This window comes from Dendropsophus ebraccatus, unplaced genomic scaffold (genome assembly GCF_027789765.1).
Source record: "Dendropsophus ebraccatus isolate aDenEbr1 unplaced genomic scaffold, aDenEbr1.pat pat_scaffold_1158_ctg1, whole genome shotgun sequence".
NCBI lineage: Eukaryota > Metazoa > Chordata > Amphibia > Anura > Hylidae > Dendropsophus > Dendropsophus ebraccatus.
Genome location: NW_027208575.1, coordinates 553 through 20,947, shown reverse-complemented (window position 1 = coordinate 20,947; position 20,395 = coordinate 553). Strand labels below are relative to the sequence as shown.

The 20,395-nt window shown below is 51.1% G+C and overlaps 1 long non-coding RNA gene across 1 annotated transcript; it reads left to right on the top strand.

Annotated features, from left to right (window-relative positions):
- Window positions 1-861: 861 nt before the first annotated feature.
- LOC138774961 (uncharacterized) lies at window positions 862-18,076 on the top strand. The gene is made up of 3 exons (XR_011360445.1): window positions 862-973; window positions 1,382-1,472; window positions 18,052-18,076. It is a non-coding gene; the product is annotated as an uncharacterized lncRNA (long non-coding RNA).
- Window positions 18,077-20,395: the final 2,319 nt, after the last annotated feature.

Sequence of the window (20,395 nt, the reverse complement as noted above, 5' to 3'; positions counted from 1 at the left end):
CGGAAACGGACACCCTTCCGGAAAAATCCGGAAGGGTGTCCGTGTCTAATGTTAGTCTATGAGTCCGGAAATCCGTCCGGATTTCCTGATAGGAAATCCGGACAGATTTTCCGGACGTGTGAAGGGGGCCTTAAAGAGAAGTCACTGTTAAAGGGGAGCTCTTTTCAAGCACTATGTATTTCCCTGGAAATGCAAATCTAGTTGTTTACTGTGATAGCGCATGTTGAAACGATCAGCCGACATCGTGCTGGTCTTTCAACATGCTGAAAAATCATGATTATGTCAGTGACGCTCTGCTGTGTGTCGCCCTTTGTAATAAGAACCGGGGCAGCACACCGCCACTGACTTCAATGGGCAGCCCCAATGACCTAAAGATCATTCAGGAAGCTCCTCCCGCTGCTCTCCGCCTGCTCTGTGTGTGTAATAGCACAGGCAGCGAGCACTGAGCTGACAGGTCGGCGCATGCTTTCCCCGAAAATCATGCCGTTTAATACCTGTGTAACCATTGCTGGACTAATCTGAGGGCGATATCTTTTTGCTGACAGGGGCTACAGCACTGGTGTCCCTGCAGTGTGAGGATACATGTAGGTTAGAACACTGCATGGTTTCCTTGTCTATAATAGATACCATACAAACTGACAGGACCTGAAATTACAGGGCCTATAAGCATATACTAGAAGTAATGGAGATAAATGGTGCCCAATCATAGGCCAGTGTTTACTGCTAGAGCTCTCTAAGCTGCACTGTTATTGGCTGCTATAGGCAGCCAATCACAGGGCAGCTTTCACTGCTGGAGCACTATAAGCTGCACTGTGATTTGTTGCTATAGGCAGCCAATCACAGGGCAGCTTTCACTGCTGGAGCACTATAAGCTGCACTGTGGTTGCTAGGCAGTTGTTAGCAACACAGCAAAGCAGCACCGACGTAGAGCAGCTTGAAACAAGATATCATGGAGCCTGAGAGCCAGACTATGGTATGTATACATTTTACCATTAGTAACGACCCATTGTCACTGGGGTCCTGTATCCTGCAGGGGGCGGTAGTCATCATGGTAAAAGTGCTGATATTTGTTTTGGATGTTTCCTACACTGACTGTGATGCGGCTGAGGACACAACTGCTCTGCTGTCATGATGAGAGAACTGGCTGCAGCTTCGCTCTATTAGGGGTCTCTGTAATGACGCCATTCATGTAAGCGGGATGCAGCGGTGCTGAATCAGGTCGGCTCTCCTGCCTCTCCTGCTGGGGTTACACACACCACTAATTTTCTGTGCAGAAACTCTCACATGACTTAGAGATAATATTCCTTGTCCCCACATAATCCCTTTATAATACGACACTATATTATTATATTGATGTATTTTCTTTCTGATTCATATAAAGGTGGTTGGTGAGGACCCTACTAACCGCTGTCATGTTGTGGAGTGAGAAATAAGAGGTGTCTGGATGCAAGCACAGGACGCAGAACACACAGGTAAGGGAGATCTCCTTTATTTGCTGCATGGATGTCCTGTGTGCAGTGAGAGCCGTTTCCCATTGATCTCAATTAGTTTCAATGGGTGTTGGTTTTCATGGTCAACAGACAAATAATATGGACACTGAGTAGCCTAAACTATATCAGTTCAGTAGTGTAGCGCTATAGTTAGAGATGAGCGAATCTACAGTAGGAACGAAGCAATCGCTTCATTCCTATCAGGATTCAGCTCATCAGGCTGCGGGCTTTGGAGTCTGCTCCGCTCTGTGCTGCTCCTCCCCGGGTGCTGGGAAAAGATGGATCCAGTCCTGGGAAACTGGGAGAAGTTTCCTAGGACTGGATCCATCTTTTCCCAGCACCTGGGGAGGAGCGGCACAGAGCGGAGCAGACTTCAAGGTCTGCAGCTTCATGAGCAGAATCCTGATAGGAAAGGGAGGGCGAAACGGGCGCAGCATAGTGCAGCCCGTACATGACAGGGTGGGTAGGAAGGGGTTAACTAGGGAAGCTGACGGCGAGCAGGGTTGCTATAGTGAGGGGGCAGCAGCCGGTCAAAAGTGCAGGGTGTAGGAACGGACCAATAGGGGTAGTGTTAGGAGCGTGGGGGAGGGCCATGGCTGGGGGGGTAGAAATAGGTTGGGGGGGAGGAGTTACCTTAGTCTGCAGCGTCCGGACCAGAGACAGGGAGCAGAATGTCACGTCCATCCGGCGCAGAAACTTCATTCCAAGCATCCCTGAGGGATGCTGCGGCACGACATGGGGCTGCCTGGCTGCAGGAGCAGCTCACACAAGCCATTCAGGAGGCGGGGGTAGGTCCGGGTACCGGGGGGGGCCGACCGCCCGCACGCCGCCGGCGCCCGCCGGAGCGGCTCAGTCCTGATGTGCCCCGCCGCTCCCGCCGTGTAGGGAGCCCTCTACAGGACCCTCAAGCCCCCTCTGACCAGCCTGCAGCTCCTGGGCCCAGGAGGGAGGCTGGGAGGAATCCCTCAGCACGACGGGCTTCCGGCCGGCGGGGGGGGGCTCACCCTGCTCCCTCCTCCTCCTCTGTGCCGGCATCACCACCTGGAGCAGTTGCGGCTGGCCCCTCACAGCAGCGCCAGCAGGGGGCAGTCCGGCATGTGAGACGCAGGGAGACTGGCTCCCAGAAGCAGCACAGGCAGGGGAGGCGGGGCTTAGCCCGGTCACGTGATCCCACCTTCCCTGTGCCTGTTCCTGACAGCCGGGGGGTTAATATTCCGCCCCTACCAACAGTGCCTGCACGAGGGGGGGCCCACAGATCTGCAGCCCGTGCAGAACAAGTGCGACCTCCCACAGCCCGCTCTCCTGTCAGCGTCCGCCCAAATGTGCAGGCGCAGGGGCGGCGATCTGCCTCTCCTGGCGCCCTTGACGTCGGGGTTGTCGTGGGGCCCGAATCCGGTGGAAGTGGCTCAGAGAGCCTGGAAGAAGGCGAAGTTTCGCCCAGTACCGTCCCGCTGCTGGATTCCACGGTCGCGGCTGTTCCGGCTCCTGTCCAGAGTCAGCCTGGTGAGTCTCTCCCTATGTCCGTGTCTTCTGTCTTGTCTTCAGCTGTGTCTGGAATGAGTGGCAGTGGTGTGTTAGGAGGTCAGGGGGGAGTGAGTGGGGGTCTGTTTCCGGGTGTGAGCGAAGCGGTGGTTCAGTTTTTGGCGAGCATGCGTGAATTTGTGCAGAATGCTAACCCTCAAGCTAACTTGCTAGTACCTGGGGGGAGTGCTCCTGGCGTGCCGGTCGTTGTTGGCGCGAATGTGGTGTCTGGTGCGCAAGCGGTGTCTGGCGCGCAAGTGGTTCCTGGCGTGCAAGCGGTGTCTGGCGCGCAAGCGGTTCCTGGTGCGCAAGCGGTGTCTGGTGCGCAGGCGGTTCCTGGCGTGCAAGCAGTGTCTGGCGCGCAAGCAGTTCCTGGCACGCAAGCGGTGCCTAGGGCGCAGGTGTTGGCTAGTACGCAGCCAGGTCCTGTGGCACAGGCGGCTTCGGGGCAGGCGGTGTCGGGTCAAGCGACACCGGCTTCCGCGTGGCTCGGGGGTAGTGCGGTACCGGGTTCGGCGGTTTCGGCGGCGCCCGCGGTTTCAACTACGGGGGCGGATGCTTCACTCCGGCTGGATGATTCGGCCAGGGGTGAAGTATACGTTTGCTTTGATGGCCCCTTGGGGGCGCACCTAAAGCAAGAAGTCCCGCGAAAAAATCTGGCGCGATGAATATGTAGAAATATTCTCCCTTCTCCCACTGGAGAAGTTTAACATCGACAAGGGCAAGGCTGACGAAAGCAAAAAGGAGGAGGAGGAGAAGCGCCGGTATCGTTTGATACCCCGCACGTTCTCCAATTGGTTGCAGGCTTTCGCCATCCTCGCCAGTGTTGTTGGGGAAAGGGCCCCTCAGAATTGCTCGGCTCTGTTTTGCTACATGGATTCGATAGGCGAAGCCTATCGAGTCTATGGGGGTACAGCCTGGCTGAGATACGACGAGCAGTTTCGGCAACGAAAAGCTGTTCGGCCGTCGCTGCGCTGGGACCATAAAGATATTGCTTTATGGATGCGGCTCATGGCGGCGGCACGCGCGCCGTCCCAGCCGTTTCGTTGGGGGGACCGGGGGATCGGCCACTTCGGCCGGGAACTCGGTCTCTCAGCGCCCAGGGTGCTGCTGGCAGTTCAACGAGGGTCGCTGCCGCTTCAACGCAGACTGTAAATTCAAACATGAATGCAGTATCTGCGGGGGTAATCACCCCCAGTCCCGCTGTTTCAAGAGACCAAAGGGGCGGCCCACTGAGGCTTCACGAAAGGGGTCGGACGCCAGTGAATATCGAGGCGATGCTGCCTCATCTAAGTAGGTACCCCGACCGGTCGGCGGCCCTACTCTTGCGTGAAGGTTTTCAGTTTGGCTTCCGGATCCCTTTCTCTCCTGGAGCACCAATTTTCCGCCCACCAAACCTGAAGTCGGCCAGGGTTCGGCCCGACCTGGTGAGTGAAAAACTGGCAAAGGAGGTAGCCCTGGGGCGTATGGCGGGCCCATTTGTGGATCCGCCGTGGCCTCACCTGCGGGTTTCTCCTTTAGGCTTGGTCCCCAAAAAAGAGCCCAACAAGTTCCGGCTGATCCATCACTTGTCCTACCCCTCTGGGGGGTCGGTCAATGACGGTATTGATCACGACACTTGTTCCGTTTCATATGTCTCATTTGATCGGGCGGTTGCCTGGGTGCGGCGGTGCGGACCGGGGTCACTAATGGCCAAAACGGACATTGAGGCGGCTTTCAGGTTGTTACCGGTGCATCCGGAGTGTTTTCACTTGTTGGGCTGTATGTGGGAGGGGCAGTATTATGTGGATTGTTGTCTACCAATGGGGTGCTCGATCTCTTGTGCTTACTTCGAGGCCTTTAGCACTTTTGTCGAGTGGGTCGTACGCGAGGAGTCGGGTTTGCAGGCCGTCTTGCATTACTTGGACGATTTCTTGTGCGTCGGCCCGGCAGGGTCTACTGTGTGTTCTGTTCTGCTACATACAGTCGAACGTGTGGCGGCTAGATTCGGCATTCCATTGGCACCGGACAAAACCGAGGGCCCCGGCGACAGTTGTTCGTTTTTTGGGCATCGAGATTGACTCGGTTGCAATGGAATGCCGCCTACCCCAGGATAAGCTGAGGGACTTAAGAACGGTAGTGGGCTATTTTTTGGGTTTGCGCAAAGTGCGCTTGCGCCAGCTTCAGTCATTGTTGGGCAAATTTAATTTTGCCTGCCGCATCATGCCGATGGGGCGCATATTTTGCCGCCGCTTGGCCTCCGCGACGGCGGGCGTCCGTTCCCCCCTTCATTTCATCCGGTTAACAGCTAGTCATCGCGCTGATCTGCAAGTGTGGTCTGAGTTTTTGGAGCGCTATAATGGCCGTTCGATGTGGATGGATGATTGGGTGGACAATGTGGATATGGAGCTGTTTACGGACGCGTCAGGTTCCGTCGGTTTTGGTGCTTACTTCGCGGGAGAATGGTTTGCAGGAGAGTGGCCTGAGGTTTGGCGTGAGTGTGGCTTCAGTCGGAACCTGACTTTGCTTGAACTGTTCCCGATTGTGGCAGCAGTGGAGGTGTGGGGATCCCGGTTTCGCAGCAGGAAGGTTCGTTTTTGCTGCGATAACCTCTCGGTAGTCCAGGCGGTTAATAGCTTGTCTGCCTCCTCTCCGCCCGTTGTTAACTTATTGCGCCATTTGGTTTTGCGTGGGCTTGAGTTGAATGCGTGGCTTTCTGCTCGTCACCTGCCGGGTGTTCAGAACTCCATTGCTGATTCGCTTTCTCGTTCACAGTGGGATCGTTTCCGCGAGTTGGCCCCGGGAGCGGATCAGCAAGGGAGGACCTGCCCGGATTGCCTGTGGAGCATAGTCTCAGGAACGCCTTCTGTCTGATTGAACGTGCGGTTGGCAGGTCTACATGGAAGGGTCGTGTGTCGGCATGGCAAGAATGGTTGCGTTTTTGCAGTACGGTGGGATCGGATGGTCTGAGTGGGGATCTTGTGCCGCTTTTGTTGATGTTTGTGGGAGATGCTTTTAGTGAAGGGATTTTCGGTCTCCGGTTTGGTTCGAAAGCTTTCAGGTCTGTCTTATTGGTTTCGTTTGCTGGGAACGCATGATGTGACAAGGGACTTTGTGGTGCGGCAAGCGGTTGCCGGGTACAAAAAATCTAGAATGTCGCGGGATGTTAGACGACCGGTGTCTTTTAGTATTTTGGTGAGTCTCCTGGGCGTGTTGGATGGCTTGTGTACGAATGGTTTTGAGAGTGCGTTGTTTCGGGCCGCTTTTTCTTTAGCCTTGTTTGGGGCATTTAGAATTGGCGAGCTGATCAGCCGGTCGTGTCTGTCGGATGATGGTATGTTGTGTGCGGGTGTTTCCTGGGCGTGTGATCGGGTGTCCTGCTTGCTTCGCCGCTCCAAGACTGACCAGGCTGGGAGAGGTAAGACGGTGGTACTTTACCCGGTTGACGGCTCCCCCGCCTGCCCAGTCCGTTGCGTGGGTGATTACTTGGGGTTGCGGCCCCGGGGGCGGGGCGGCTCCTTGCTCGTCCATCAGGACGGCAGGGCTCTGTCACGTTTTCAATTTATTGCAGTATTCCGACAGGGTCTGGAGCGGCTGGCCTTACCGTCCCGTGAGTTCGCCTCCCATTCCTTCCGGATTGGAGCGGCGACAGAGGCAGTCAGATGTGGTCTGGATGAGTGTGTGGTTCGGCGAATTGGGCGGTGGGAATCTTCACGGTTCCGTTCGTATGTTCGTCAGGATTTGCTGTGATAGCTTTGTGTTCTTTCTTCCCCATACTTGTATTCGTGTTGTGTGTTTTGTTTTTTAGATGGTGCCTGCTTGGTGTGGATACTCGGTCACTCATATGTGCGTCGTGGGGCCCGGCGCGCTGACATTCGACCCGAGGGCCGGCAGTTAGGCTTCCCACGAAGCGAGGCGCACATTCGATGGATCGGTATCGGGGGGATGTTGTGGCGGGGGGTTCTACCAGAAATTCATTTTTATGCCCGGTTAGATCGCGCCCCTGATATTTTAACATTGCATGTTGGAGGGAACGACTTGGGTGCCCGTTCCTCCAGAGACCTCATACGAGACATCAAATTTGATCTGCTTCGGCTGTGGTCCCTGTTCCCGGGCATCATCGTAGTATGGTCCGAGATGGCGGCGCGTTTTGAGTGGCGCCAAGCCCGGTCCGTGGATCGCCTCAATAGTGCTAGGGGACGGGTAAATAAGGAAGTCTCCCGCTTCGTGGCGCGCAATGGGGGAATTGTAGTCCGGCACAGGGACTTTGAGGTCCCTAAGTGGGGATTTATGGACGGGGATGGTGTTCACCTCAACGAGGTTGGCATGGACCTCTGGTCGTCTAATCTCCAGGATGGCATTGAGGCGGCGTTGAGGGTTTGGAGGGACTCGCAACCCCAAGGAGTCGGGCTTGCTCGCGGTGGCGGAGGGGTGGTCACGGATGGCCCTGAGTGAGTTGGCTTCAGGGGCCCATTTAAAGTGATGGGAAACCCCTGTTTTGTTATCTGCAGTTCGGTTTGGGATTTGGTGCAGGTGGTTACCGCTTAAGCGGTTATTCTGAGGTTCCATAGGAACCAGGTGGATAGCAGTACATGGCATATTTGCCATCCCTGAGCCGGCGCGGTGCGACTGGGGGTTCTATAGATTACACTTGTACTGCTTGGTTGGGCTATCCGTTACCTCCCCATTTTTGTGGCTACGTTTACAAAGTGCAATTGAAAGTTATATATATATAATGTTTACAGTTATTTATGTTTTCTACTTAATAAAGAGGCTGCTGTGGCCAGCATTTTCCAATGTTACTCAGTGTGGTGTCCGTTATTGGGGTAGGGGTGGGCAAAAAGGGAACTGTTAAAGTGAGGTAACGCTGGGTATGGGGGTTTGTTCTTCTACCCCGTAATCTGCCTTACCCGGGTCAAGGGAGGGCGAAACGGGCGCAGCATAGTGCAGCCCGTACATGACAGGGTGGGTAGGAAGGGGTTAACTAGGGAAGCTGACGGCGAGCAGGGTTGCTATAGTGAGGGGGCAGCAGCCGGTCAAAAGTGCAGGGTGTAGGAACGGACCAATAGGGGTAGTGTTAGGAGCGTGGGGGAGGGCCATGGCTGGGGGGGTAGAAATAGGTTGGGGGGGAGGAGTTACCTTAGTCTGCAGCGTCCGGACCAGAGACAGCCCGCCCGCCCGCCCTATTGTTTGTGCCTGGCCGGTGGTGCGGGGCTCGCTCCTGATAATCGTCGCGGCAGCCCGCGGAGGGGTGGTCACGGATGGCCCTGAGTGAGTTGGCTTCAGGGGCCCATTTAAAGTGATGGGAAACCCCTGTTTTGTTATCTGCAGTTCGGTTTGGGATTTGGTGCAGGTGGTTACCGCTTAAGCGGTTATTCTGAGGTTCCATAGGAACCAGGTGGATAGCAGTACATGGCATATTTGCCATCCCTGAGCCGGCGCGGTGCGACTGGGGGTTCTATAGATTACACTTGTACTGCTTGGTTGGGCTATCCGTTACCTCCCCATTTTTGTGGCTACGTTTACAAAGTGCAATTGAAAGTTATATATATATAATGTTTACAGTTATTTATGTTTTCTACTTAATAAAGAGGCTGCTGTGGCCAGCATTTTCCAATGTTACTCAGTGTGGTGTCCGTTATTGGGGTAGGGGTGGGCAAAAAGGGAACTGTTAAAGTGAGGTAACGCTGGGTATGGGGGTTTGTTCTTCTACCCCGTAATCTGCCTTACCCGGGTCATGAAGCAATTAGCTTCCTTCCTGCTGTAGATTTGCCCATCTCTACCTCTAGCCATTTGAAAGTCATGTGAGCATAATTAACAAATCACAACAAAACTTAATAGCCCTTTTACACAGGCTGATATTGTCTGGAGTGTCGCTAGAAACACTCCTGCAGCGATAATCGACCTGTGTAAAAAGTGACAGCAATCAGCCGAAGACCGATCAATTGCCTGGTTATCAGCTGATCGTCTGTTAAGGACCTGCTTTAGGGTAGCTTTACACCTACTGGATTTGCAGAGGATTTCACGCTGCGAGTTTGCAGCGAAATCCACTGTGAATCCAGGTACAGTGAAGTTGAGGGTGTCACATACCTGCAGCTGAATTTTAATTCTGCTGCTAGTATGTGATCTGGTCCTTTAATCCCCCGCATCCCGCCTCTAGCAGCCCCTGGCCTGCAGCATACATTACCTGCTCAGCGTCATGGCTGCGTGTGAGGGAGCCTAACACACAGCCGCGGCTTCGAGCAGGTAATGTATGCTCCCGGCGGGGGGGTTAAAGGGGCCACATTCCGTATCCGCAGTGGAATAAAAATTGGAGACAACCGTCTGCAGCTTCGGCTCGACTTTCCCTTTCCTTTGAGTGGCCCCTCAATGTTATGGAAACGGGCGGAGGACATTGTCTCTATTAGAAAGGGCTCCCCTGTGATGCTGAGACACTTTGGACTCCACCACTACTAGAAGCAGTGGCGTAGCCACCGTGGTCGCGGGGGTCGCCGCCGCGACCGGGCCCGCCACAAGGGGGGCCCGCGGGGCCCCCCGATCAATCACTCTTGTGACCGCAAGCATTGTTTTGCTTGCGGTCACAAGAGACTGGCTCCGTCTTTCCCACGGCTGCTGCGCGGCTGCCGGAGGTGTCGCGTCTTACCCCCGGCAGCGCGCGCATCCCAGAACTCCCTGCGCGCCTTGGGCCCTGACTTCCGGTTTCCGGCGCGCAGGGAGTTCTGGGATGCGCGCGCTGCCGGGGATAAGACGCGACACCCCCGGCAGCCGCGCAGCAGCCGGGGACAGACCGAAGGCGAAGGAGTGAGGATCAACGTGGGAGCGCGATGTCAGGTGAGTTAAGTTTTGTTTTTTTTTATCAGCCTGTACGGGTGGGGGGAAAGGAGGGGGGCATCTATGAGGGTGGGGGGAAAGAGGGGGCCATCTATGAGGGTGGGGGGAAAGGAGGGGGCCATCTATGAGGGTGGGGGAAAGGAGGGGGCCATCTATGAGGGTGGGGGGAAAGGAGGGGGCCATCTATGAGGGTGGGGGGAAAGGAGGGGGCCATCTATGAGGGTGGGGGGAAAGGAGGGGGGCATCTATGAGGGTGGGGGGAAAGAGGGGGCCATCTATGAGGGTGGGGGGAAAGGAGGGGGCCATCTATAAGGGAGGGGGGGAAAGGGGACCATCTATAAGGGAGGGGGGGGAAAGGGGACCATCTATAAGGGAGGGGGGGGGAAAGGGGACCATCTATAAGGGAGGGGGGGAAAGGGGACCATCTATAAGGGAGGGGGGGAAAGGGGACCATCTATAAGGGAGGGGGGAAAGGGGACCATCTATAAGGGAGGGGGGAAAGGGACCATCTATAAGGGAGGGGGGGGAAAGGGGACCATCTATAAGGGAGGGGGGGAAAGGGACCATCTATAAGGGAGGGGGGGGGGGAAGAGGGACCATCTATAAGGAGGGGGGGAAAGGGGACCATCTATAAGGGAGGGGGGGAAAGGGGACCATCTATAAGGGAGGGGGGGAAAGGGGACCATCTATAAGGGAGGGGGGAAAGGGGACCATCTATAAGGGAGGGGGGGAAAGGGGACAATCTATAAGGGAGGGGGGGAAAGGGGACCATCTATAAGGGAGGGGGGGAAAGGGGACCATCTGTAAGGGAGGGGGGGGGGGGAAGGGGACCATCTATAAGGGAGGGGGGGAAAGGGGACCATCTATAAGGGAGGGGGGGAAAGGGGACCATCTATAAGGGAGGGGGGGAAAGGGGACCATCTATAAGGGAGGGGGGGGAAGGGGACCATCTATAAGGGAGGGTGGGGGGAGAGGGGGCCATCTATAAGGGAGGGTGGGGGGAGAGGGGGCCATTCATAAGGGAGGGTGGGGGGGAGAGGGGGCCATTCATAAGGGAGGGTGGGGGGGAGAGGGGACCATCTATAAGGGAGGGTGAGGGGAGAGGGGGCCATCTATAAGGGAGGGTGGGGGGAGAGGGGGCCATTCATAAGGGAGGGTGGGGGAGAGGGGGCCATTCATAAGGGAGGGTGGGGGGAGAGGGGGCCATCTATAAGGGAGGGGGTAGAGGGGGCCATCTATAAGGGAGGGGGTAGAGGGGGCCATCTATAAGGGAGGGGGTAGAGGGGGCCATCTATTTGGGGGGGCAACATAGGGGGAGAGGGAATACACAGAGGGGGGCATATATTAGGAGGTCACATAGAGTCAGGGCTACCCACTAAATGAGGGTGTAAAGGAGACAGTACAGATGTGCAGTGTGTAGAGAGATGAGGATGGTGTCAGAGTGTGGAGCCTAATATGTCTGTCTGGCAGATTCTGTGGATTCGTGGCTCGGAGAAGTTCTCATAACGGCCCAGGGCAGATGGAGAAGATAATGAAAAGGAAAGAACTCCGATCAGAAAGACGTCTCCTGTGAGTCACCTGATATAACTGCACAGTAATGTATATGGTGTATAGAGCCTGTGTAGAGCTGGGGCCACCTCTATATGACTGGATGAGGTGATTTAGTATACTGGATTTGGTCAGTAACAATATGGTGGTGATGGTAGTGGTTGTGGTTGTGGCGGTAATGTTTCCTCCCTATATACTGGTATTACTGGTAATATTGGTCTCAGTATACAGGATTTGGTCGGTAACAGTATGGCGGTAATAGGTAATATCTGTCTTGGTGTGTGTGTGTGTATATATATATATACATATATATATATATATATATATATATATATATATATATATATACAGTGGTACCTTGGTTTAAGAGTAACTTCGTTTAAGAGCGTTTTGGTTTAAGAGCTCACAGTTTTTCAAAATTGTGACTTGGTTTAAGAGCATTGCTTTGGTTTAAGAACTTCCTGTATTGGGTGGGAGCGCGAGTGGAGAAGGGGCATGGCCTGCATAGCGGGGTCTACAGCACTGTACTCTAAACACCTTCAAAATCATAGCAGATCCCCTTCAGGCTGGGGCTTACATCAGGGGACAGGACTGTGGGGGGGGGGGGGTAATCTCTCCATAGCTGTAACCCCTCTCTCCCCGGACAGAGAGTGCTGCATGTATGTGCCCACATCTGCCCTGCTCATTCCTTCCTGCTCCCTGCAGTCTCTGTCAGCCCTTGTGTTTCCCATCCTCTCCATTACTGTACAGTACAGAATAATAAATATATTTGGGGTGTGGAACCAATTGTCTGCATTTACATGATTTCTTATAGGAAAATTTGCTTTGGTTTAAGAGTGGATTTGGATTACAAGCACGGTCCTGGAACGAATTATGCTCATAATCCAAGGCACCACTGTGTATATATATATATATAATACACACACACACACACACACACACAACAATAGCATCATTTGGTCGTGAAAGGAGGGGGGGGGGATGGGGGGGGTCGTGAAAGGAGGGGGGGGGGGGGCCCAAGTTGGCCTCTCGCACCAGGGCCCAGGAGACATTAGCTACGCCCCTGACTAGAAGGCCTAGCGGGATGGTGATTTCCCTGAACCTAGACCCGGAGTGGACTCTGTGCCTTACCACCCCATGGGCTAACTGTATTTTCCAGTAAGCTTTGGTGATACATGTGTTAACAATGTTGTTAACTTATTGGCCAATGTAAATGTGCTATTTAAACATAAAGACAATTACAAAGTCTTACATTCAACTATATACCTTTCATAGAGCTAAAATACATCACAGAGGTTTATCCCCAATAGTTTCTATTTTGCAGTGCACATGTACTCTTGCATTGAACTAGCTTCATTTTATAGAGATAAATTACATCACAGGCTGTGTATCCCAATAGTTCAGGGTACATTCTGAGTGGTACAGCTTAGGCTGGGATAACGGATATGTTTTATGAAGAATAACTGATGAAAAACGGATGTCATTTTGTGCAATACGTTTGGATCTGTTTTTACATTGACTTCCATTATAACAAAAAAAAAAAAAGTCCCAGGTGCAGCAAGGTGAGGAGGATGTGTTGCGCTTGAATTATTAAGGTTTACACCTGGGGACTTATTTAAGACTTTCCTTTTAAATGACCTCCTCTGTGTATGAAGCATATCCGAATCCATAATGGCAGTTTTTTTATCGTACAATTTTACTTGCTTGTATGCCATAAGGTTTGGTGAATAAACATATATGTGAGGGAGGGTGCTGCCATCTTTCTTTACTCTTTAATTATACCTGTACGCTGTATTATTTTACCTGTAAGCTGGGACATGTAAGCATAACCAAACTACTAATTCAGACACTGTGTTTCCATGTTCCAAGCTTTATATGGATATTTTCCCTATGATAGGCCATCAATTTCGCGTTATTAGTGGTCCAATTCTCACCATGAGGCGGTATACTTAAGGCTGTAGTTTCAGTAGTGGCTGTGCCTGATATTGTAGCTCAGTCCCATTGACCTGAACTGTAATACCAGGCACAGTGGCTACTAAAACTTTAGAGCTGATCTGTGGTCCATGCTAAGGATATTCTAGTCCTGGAATAACCATTTAATTACCATATCACAATTGTACCCTGATTCCCGCTCCGCGGGCCCAAATGTAAGGGTTGTGAAAGGTTACTTCCAAGTGTACTAGTGCCCACGACATTGATCCATGTCCCTATTAGGGCTCACAATGAAATGAAACATGCCATTACAGTAATTTGTGGAACACATACCGTCATGGCCAAAAGTTTTGAGAATCACACAAATATTATATTTTCACATGATCTGCTGCCCTCTGGTTTTTATGTGTATTTGTCAGATGTTTTTATCACATACAGAAATATAATTGCAATCATATTATGAGTAACAAAAGCTTATATTGACAGTTAGAATGAGTTAATGCAGCAAGTCAATATTTGCAGTGTTTACCCTTCTTCTTCAGGACCTCTGCAATTCTCCCTGGCATGCTCTCAATCAACTTCTGGACCAAATCCTGACTGATAGCAGTAAATTCTTGCACAATCAATGCTTGCATTTTGTCAGAATTTGTTTGGTTTTTGTTTGTCCACCTGTCTCTTGATGATTGACCACAAGTTCTCAATGGGATTAAGATCTGGGGAGTTTCCAGGCCATGGACCGAAAATCTCTATGTTTTGTTCCCTGAGCCATTTAGTTATCACCTTTTGCTTTATGGCAAGGTGCTCCATCATGCTGGAAAAGGCATTGTTGATTGCCAAACTGCTCTTGGACAATTGGGAGAAGTTGCTCTTGGAGGACATTCTGGTACCATTCTTTATTCATGGCTGTGTTTTTAGGCAAGACTGTGAGAGAGCTGATTCCCTTTGCTGAGAAGCAACCCCACACATGAATGGTTTCAGGATGCTTTACAGTTGGAATGAGACAAGACTGGTGGTAGCGCTCACCTCGTCTTCTACGAATAAGCTGTTTGTCAGATGTCCTAAACAATAGAAAAGGGGATTCATTAGAGAAAATGACTTTACCCCAGTCCTCAGCAGTCCACTCCCTGTACCTTTTGCAGAATATCAGTCTGTCCCTGATGTTTTTTTCTGGAGAGAAGTGGCTTCTTTGCTGCCCTCCTTGAGACCTGGCCTTGCTCCAAGAGTCTCCGCCTCACCGTGCGTGCAGATGCACTCACACCTGCCTACTGCCATTCCTGAGCAAGCTTTGCGCTGCTGGTAGCCCGATCCGGCAGCTGAAACAATTTTAAGAGACGGTCCTGGCGCTTGCTGGTCTTTCTTGGGAGCCTTGGAGCCTTTTTAGCAACAATGTAACCTCTCTCCTTGAAGTTCTTGATGATGCAATAGATTGTTGACTGAGGTGCAATCTTTCTAGCTGCCATACTCTTGCTTGTTAGGGCCATTTTTGTGCAGCGCAATGATGACTGCATGTGTTTCTTTAGAGATAACCATGATTAACAGAAGAGAAACAATGATGCCAAGCACCAGCCTCCTTTTAAAGTGTCTAGTGGTGTCATTCTTACTTAATCATGACAGATTGATCTCCAGCCCTGTACTCATCAACACCCACACCTGTGTTAATGGAGCAATCACTGAAACGATGTTAGCTGGTCCTTTTAAGGCAGGGCTGCAATGATTGTTGAAATGTGTTTTGGGGGATAAAGTTCATTTTCTAGGCAAATATTGGACTTTGCAAGTAATTGCTGTTAAGCTGATTATTCTTTATAACATTCTGGAGTCAATGCAAATTGCCATTTTAAAAACTAAAGCAGTAGACTTTGTAAAAATTAATATTTGTATTATTCTCAAAACTTTGGCCATGACTGTAACACTGTAGAGACTTATGGCACCAAATCTTTCCAGTATTAAGAAATTTTACATCAAATAACTCGTATTTGAAAGCATCAGAATACAATATCTTTATTATCTGAAGGTGGATGAGAGAATTATAGTTTGTTATATGGCGCCATTCTACTGGTAAGTTTTCACTATGCAGGTTGTTTTATTTTTAATTAGTAAACCATTTATCATCTGTATTTGTATATATAAATCATCAGAAAAATATAATTACCCCATGACTTGTCATGTTCAGTCTCAAACAGTAATGCTATAGTTCCTGTCCTCGCATCCAGTCCTGTTCAGTACAGCTGCACGTGCACCAGTAGTCTGGGGATGGCCTTTGCAGCATCGATCACTGGCGTCGCTAGCCCCTACCTAGATCTCTAGCAAGCAGTCAATGTGGAAACACAACTGCCCTCTATTTTTTAGTAAATACACCTATAATACCGCAGGGCCTATACTCAGTGATGAATTAAATGCACCCTGGGTCCCTCAATGCAGAGGAACATTCCCTCACTGTAGTCCCTCCATCAGTATATAGCCCCAAGTGTAGTCCCTCTTTACTAGATGGACCCCAGTCAGTATGAGGCCCCTATTGAAGTCCCCCATCAGTATATAGCCCCAAGTGTAGTCCGCCTGATAGATGGCCCCCAGTCAGTAGATGACCCCAGTCCCCCCCCCCCCCTTTAGTAGATGGCCCCCAGTGTGATCCCCAACCCCACGGGGCCAGTGAGTGCACAAAAAAAACAAAACCTTGCCTCCCATATGTTCCCCCATCGCCAAGAGTCTCCTGGCTCTGCTCTCCCTTGTTCTCTTCTGGCACAGGTAGCATGTGTTAGGGTCCATTTACACAGAAAGATTATCTGACAGATTATCTGCAAAAGATTTGAAGCCAAAGCCAGGAACGGACTTTGAACAGAGATCAGGTCATAAAGGAAAACCTGAGATTTCTCCCCTTTTCGAATCCATTCCTGGCTTTGGCTTCAAATCTTTGCAGATAATCTGCCAGATAATCTTTCCTTGTAAATGGACCCTAAGGGCCCTTTTACACAGAAAGATTATCTGACAGATTATCTGCCAAAGATTTGAAGCCAAAACCAGGAACAGACTATAAACAGAGATCAGGTCATACAAGAAAGCCTGAGATTTCGCCTCTTTTCAAATCCATTCCTGGCTTTGGCTTCAAATCTTTGGCAGATAATCTGTCAGATAATCTTTCTGTGTAAAAGGGCCCGCCCGCAGCCCGCCCCCCCGCTCAACCGCAGCCCCCTGCGCCGCCCCGATCGCCACCTCGGCCGCCGCTCCAATCGCCCCCCGGCCGCCGCTCCGGTCGCGCCCCCCCCCCCCGACACCGCTCGATCGCCCCCACCGCCCCCGCCAAGAACATACGTTACCTGCTCCGCTCAGCAGGTCTTCCGACATCCCCGGCTCCCCTCTTCAGCGCATTGATTGGCTGAAGAGATGAGCCGGGAATTTCAAATGGCTCCTCTTCAACCAATCAGTGCTCCTCTTCAGCACTGATTGGCTGAAGGGGAGCCGTTTGAAATTCCCGGCTCATCTCTTCATCCAATTAATGTGCTGAAGAGGAGAGCCGAGGATGTCGGAAGACCTGCTGCGCAGAGCAGGTAACGTATGTTCTTTGCGGTGGGGGCGATCGGAGCAGCGGCGGCGATCGGAGCAGGGGCGGAGGGGGTGGCGATCGGGGCGGCGGGGGTGGTGATCGGAGCAGCGGCGGGGGTGGCTATCAGAGCGGCGGTGGGGGGTGGCGATCGAGCAGGGGGCTGGGGATGAGCGGGGGGCCGGGCTGCCAGCAGGGGGCCGGGCGGCGGGCGGGGCTGCGGGCGGCGAGCGGCCGGACTATCGCGCGACGACTGTTTACACGGAACGATCGGCGTGTCAGTGACCAGTGTCCGCAATAGATACTGCCTGTGCTGCAGGACAGAAGAGGACAGTATGCTGGGAGAGCTGCAGTGACAGGGGACTGTCTTAGAAGTGAATTTTACTTATTTTTTTCCATCCCTTAATGTGGGTGGTTTGGACAGTTGTGGGCCCCCAGGAGGCCGCTCAAACCACCCACATTATAATTTGCCACTGGATGCCTCACATACAGTATTTTGTGTCTTTTGTGCTCTCACACCAATAATGCCCCTTTGTGCTTTATACACAGAAGCTATGCATCTCTTTCACCTGTCTAACCTGCTCACTTTAAGGTTATGTTCACATATAGTATTCCATCAGGCTTTTGGTCAGATTTTATTTTTTTTTTTTAAACAAAGCCAGGAGTGGGTTGAAAACACAGAAACTAGGCAATCTTACCATTATAATTTTGCTCTGTCAGTTCCTCTCCTGGTTTCGGTTGAAAAAAGACTGGCAGAAATATTATATGTGAACAAAGCCTAAAGTTCCCCGCTTTTTGTGGGCGATATCTTTTTGCTGACAGGGACTACAGCACTGGTGTCCCTACAGAGTGAGGATGTAGGTTAGAACACACATACATACATTTTACCATTAGTAACGACCCATTGTCCACTGGGGTCCTGTATCTTGCAGGGGGCGGTAGTCATCATGGTAAAAGTTCTGATAGTTGTTTTGGATGTTTCCTACACTGACTGAAGCGGCTGAGGACACAACTGCTCTGCTGTCATGATGAGAGAACTGGCTGCAGCTTCGCTCTATTAGGGATCTCTGTAATGACGCCATTACAGACCATTACACACGCCACTAATTTTCTCGCACATGACTTAGAGATAATATTCCTTGTCCCCACATAATCCCTTTATAATACGACACTATATTATTATATTGATGTATTTTCTCTCTGATCCATATAAAGGTTGTTGGTGAGGACCCTACTGACACTGTCATGTTGTGAAGTGAGAAATAAGAGGTGTCTGGATGCAAGCACAGGACGCAGAACACACAGGTAAGGTAGATCTCCTTTATTTTGCTGTATGGATGCAATGTGTACACAGCGAGAGCCATTTCCCATTGTTGCTTATAGGATTCAGCTCATCAGGCTGTGGGCTTTTAAGTCTGGTCTGCTCTGTGCCGCTCCTCCCTGGGTGCTGGGAAAAGATGGATCCAATCCTGAGAAACTGGGAGAAGTTCCCCAGGACTGGATCCATCTTTTCCCAGCACCTGGGGAGGAGCGGCACAGAGTGTCGCAGACTTTAAAGCCTGCAGCCTGATGAGCTGAATCCTGATAGGAATTGAAGCGATTACCTTAGTTCCTACTGTAGATTTGCCCATCTCTACCTCTAGCCATTTGGAAGTCTTGTGAGCATACTTAAAGGGGTTATCCAGTGCTACAAAAACATGGCCACTTTTCCTCCACTCTTGTCTCCAGATTGGGTGGGGGTTTGAAACTCAGTTCCATTGAAGTAAATTGAGCTTAATTGCAAACCACACCTGACCTGGAGACAAGGGTAGGGGGAAAGTGGTCATGTTTTTGTAGTGCTGGATAACCCTTTTAACCAATCATGACAAAATTTAATGGCCTTTTACACGGGCTGATATTGGCTGGGGTGTCTCTAGAAACGCTCCTGCGGCAATAATTGGCCCGTGTAAAAGTAACAGCAATCAGCCGAAGACTGATTGCCTGGTTATCAGCTGATCATCTGTTTAGAATCTGCTTTAAATATTTCTTTATCGGCTGCACATCTCCCTGTGTAAACAGGGATTTATACAGCCAATAATGGTAAAGGGAAACTGACAGAACAGATATGTATATATCCAATCTGTCCAGATCACAGGCAGCAGTCTGGCTTCTTCAGTTCTCCAGCCACCAGCTGTATCTTCAGGCTGCTATCGCCTCCTCTGCGATGATTGACAACTGGAGGAGGCAGGTCCTGAAGATACAGCCGGTGGCCCAGAGGACTGGAGAAGACAGATACCGGATCATAAACAGCCCTGGTAAGTATACACTGCTTGTGATCTGGAAACTGACAGCCCAGATATATACATATATGTGCTGTAAGTTTCCCAGGCTGCACGAACGATATAGTCATCGTTCATGCAGCCCAGATGGTTGATTTCTCGTGCCATGTTGAGGCACAGCAAACGAGTGCCAATCTCACTGATCGGCATTTGTTTGCTAACCCTGCGGGTTAGAAATCTCTTATATGTGGAATAACTTTGATAAAGGTGATTACATATGTAGATTGGTGTTAAATATTTGAACAATGTTGTTAACCTATTGTAAAAAGTAAATGTGCTACGCAAAGATAAAGACAATATAGGATGAGTTATAATTATAAATACAGGATGCAGACAACCGTCTGTAGTTTCGACTCGACTGCCCTTTTCCTTTGATTGGCCCCTCAATGTTCTGGAAACGGGCGGAGGACATTGTCTCCATTAGAAAGGGCTCCCCTGTGATGTTGAGACACTTTGGACTCCACCACTACTAGAAGGTCTAGCGGGATGGTGATTTCCCTGAACCCAGACCCGGAGTGGACTTTGTGCCTTACCACCCCATGGGCAAACTGTATATATTTCAGTACGTTTAGATGTTACATGTTTCAATGATGTTGTTCGATTACTGGCCAATGTAATTGTGCTATTTAAAGCAAATGCACCATCAGGTACATTCGCTTTAAGTGTTCCACATAAATAGAACTAATATACCGGGCCGGTGCTCGGTATTAAACCAACACCCTCTGCAGGAACCGGGCCGCGGTTCAAAAAAAAAAGGACCGACTATTCATGTGCAGCACTTAAAGGGGTTGTCCGGCGATAAAAAATTATTCACAGAATAACACACATTACAAAGTTATACAACTTTGTAATGTATGTTATGTCTGTGAATGGCCCCCTTCCCCGTGTTTCCCCCCACCCACGCTAGACACCGAAGTGTGGTGCATTATACTCACCGCATCTCGTGTCGTCCACGGTCTCCGATCCTCAGCAGTGACGTCTTCTTCGGGAGGCCGGCGGATCTTCCCGAGTGCCAGCCGCCCTCTGCAGCGTCATCCGAAGCTCAGCCGCGATTGGCTGAGCATAACTGTGCTCAGCCAATCGCGGCTGAGCAGCTGATGACGTGGCCGCGTCATCAGCCGCTCAGCCGCGATTGGCTGAGCACAGTGACAGGTAATGTATAGCGCACCACACTTCCGGGTACACGGGAAGGGGGCCATTCACTGACATAACATACATTACAAAGTTGTATAACTTTGTAA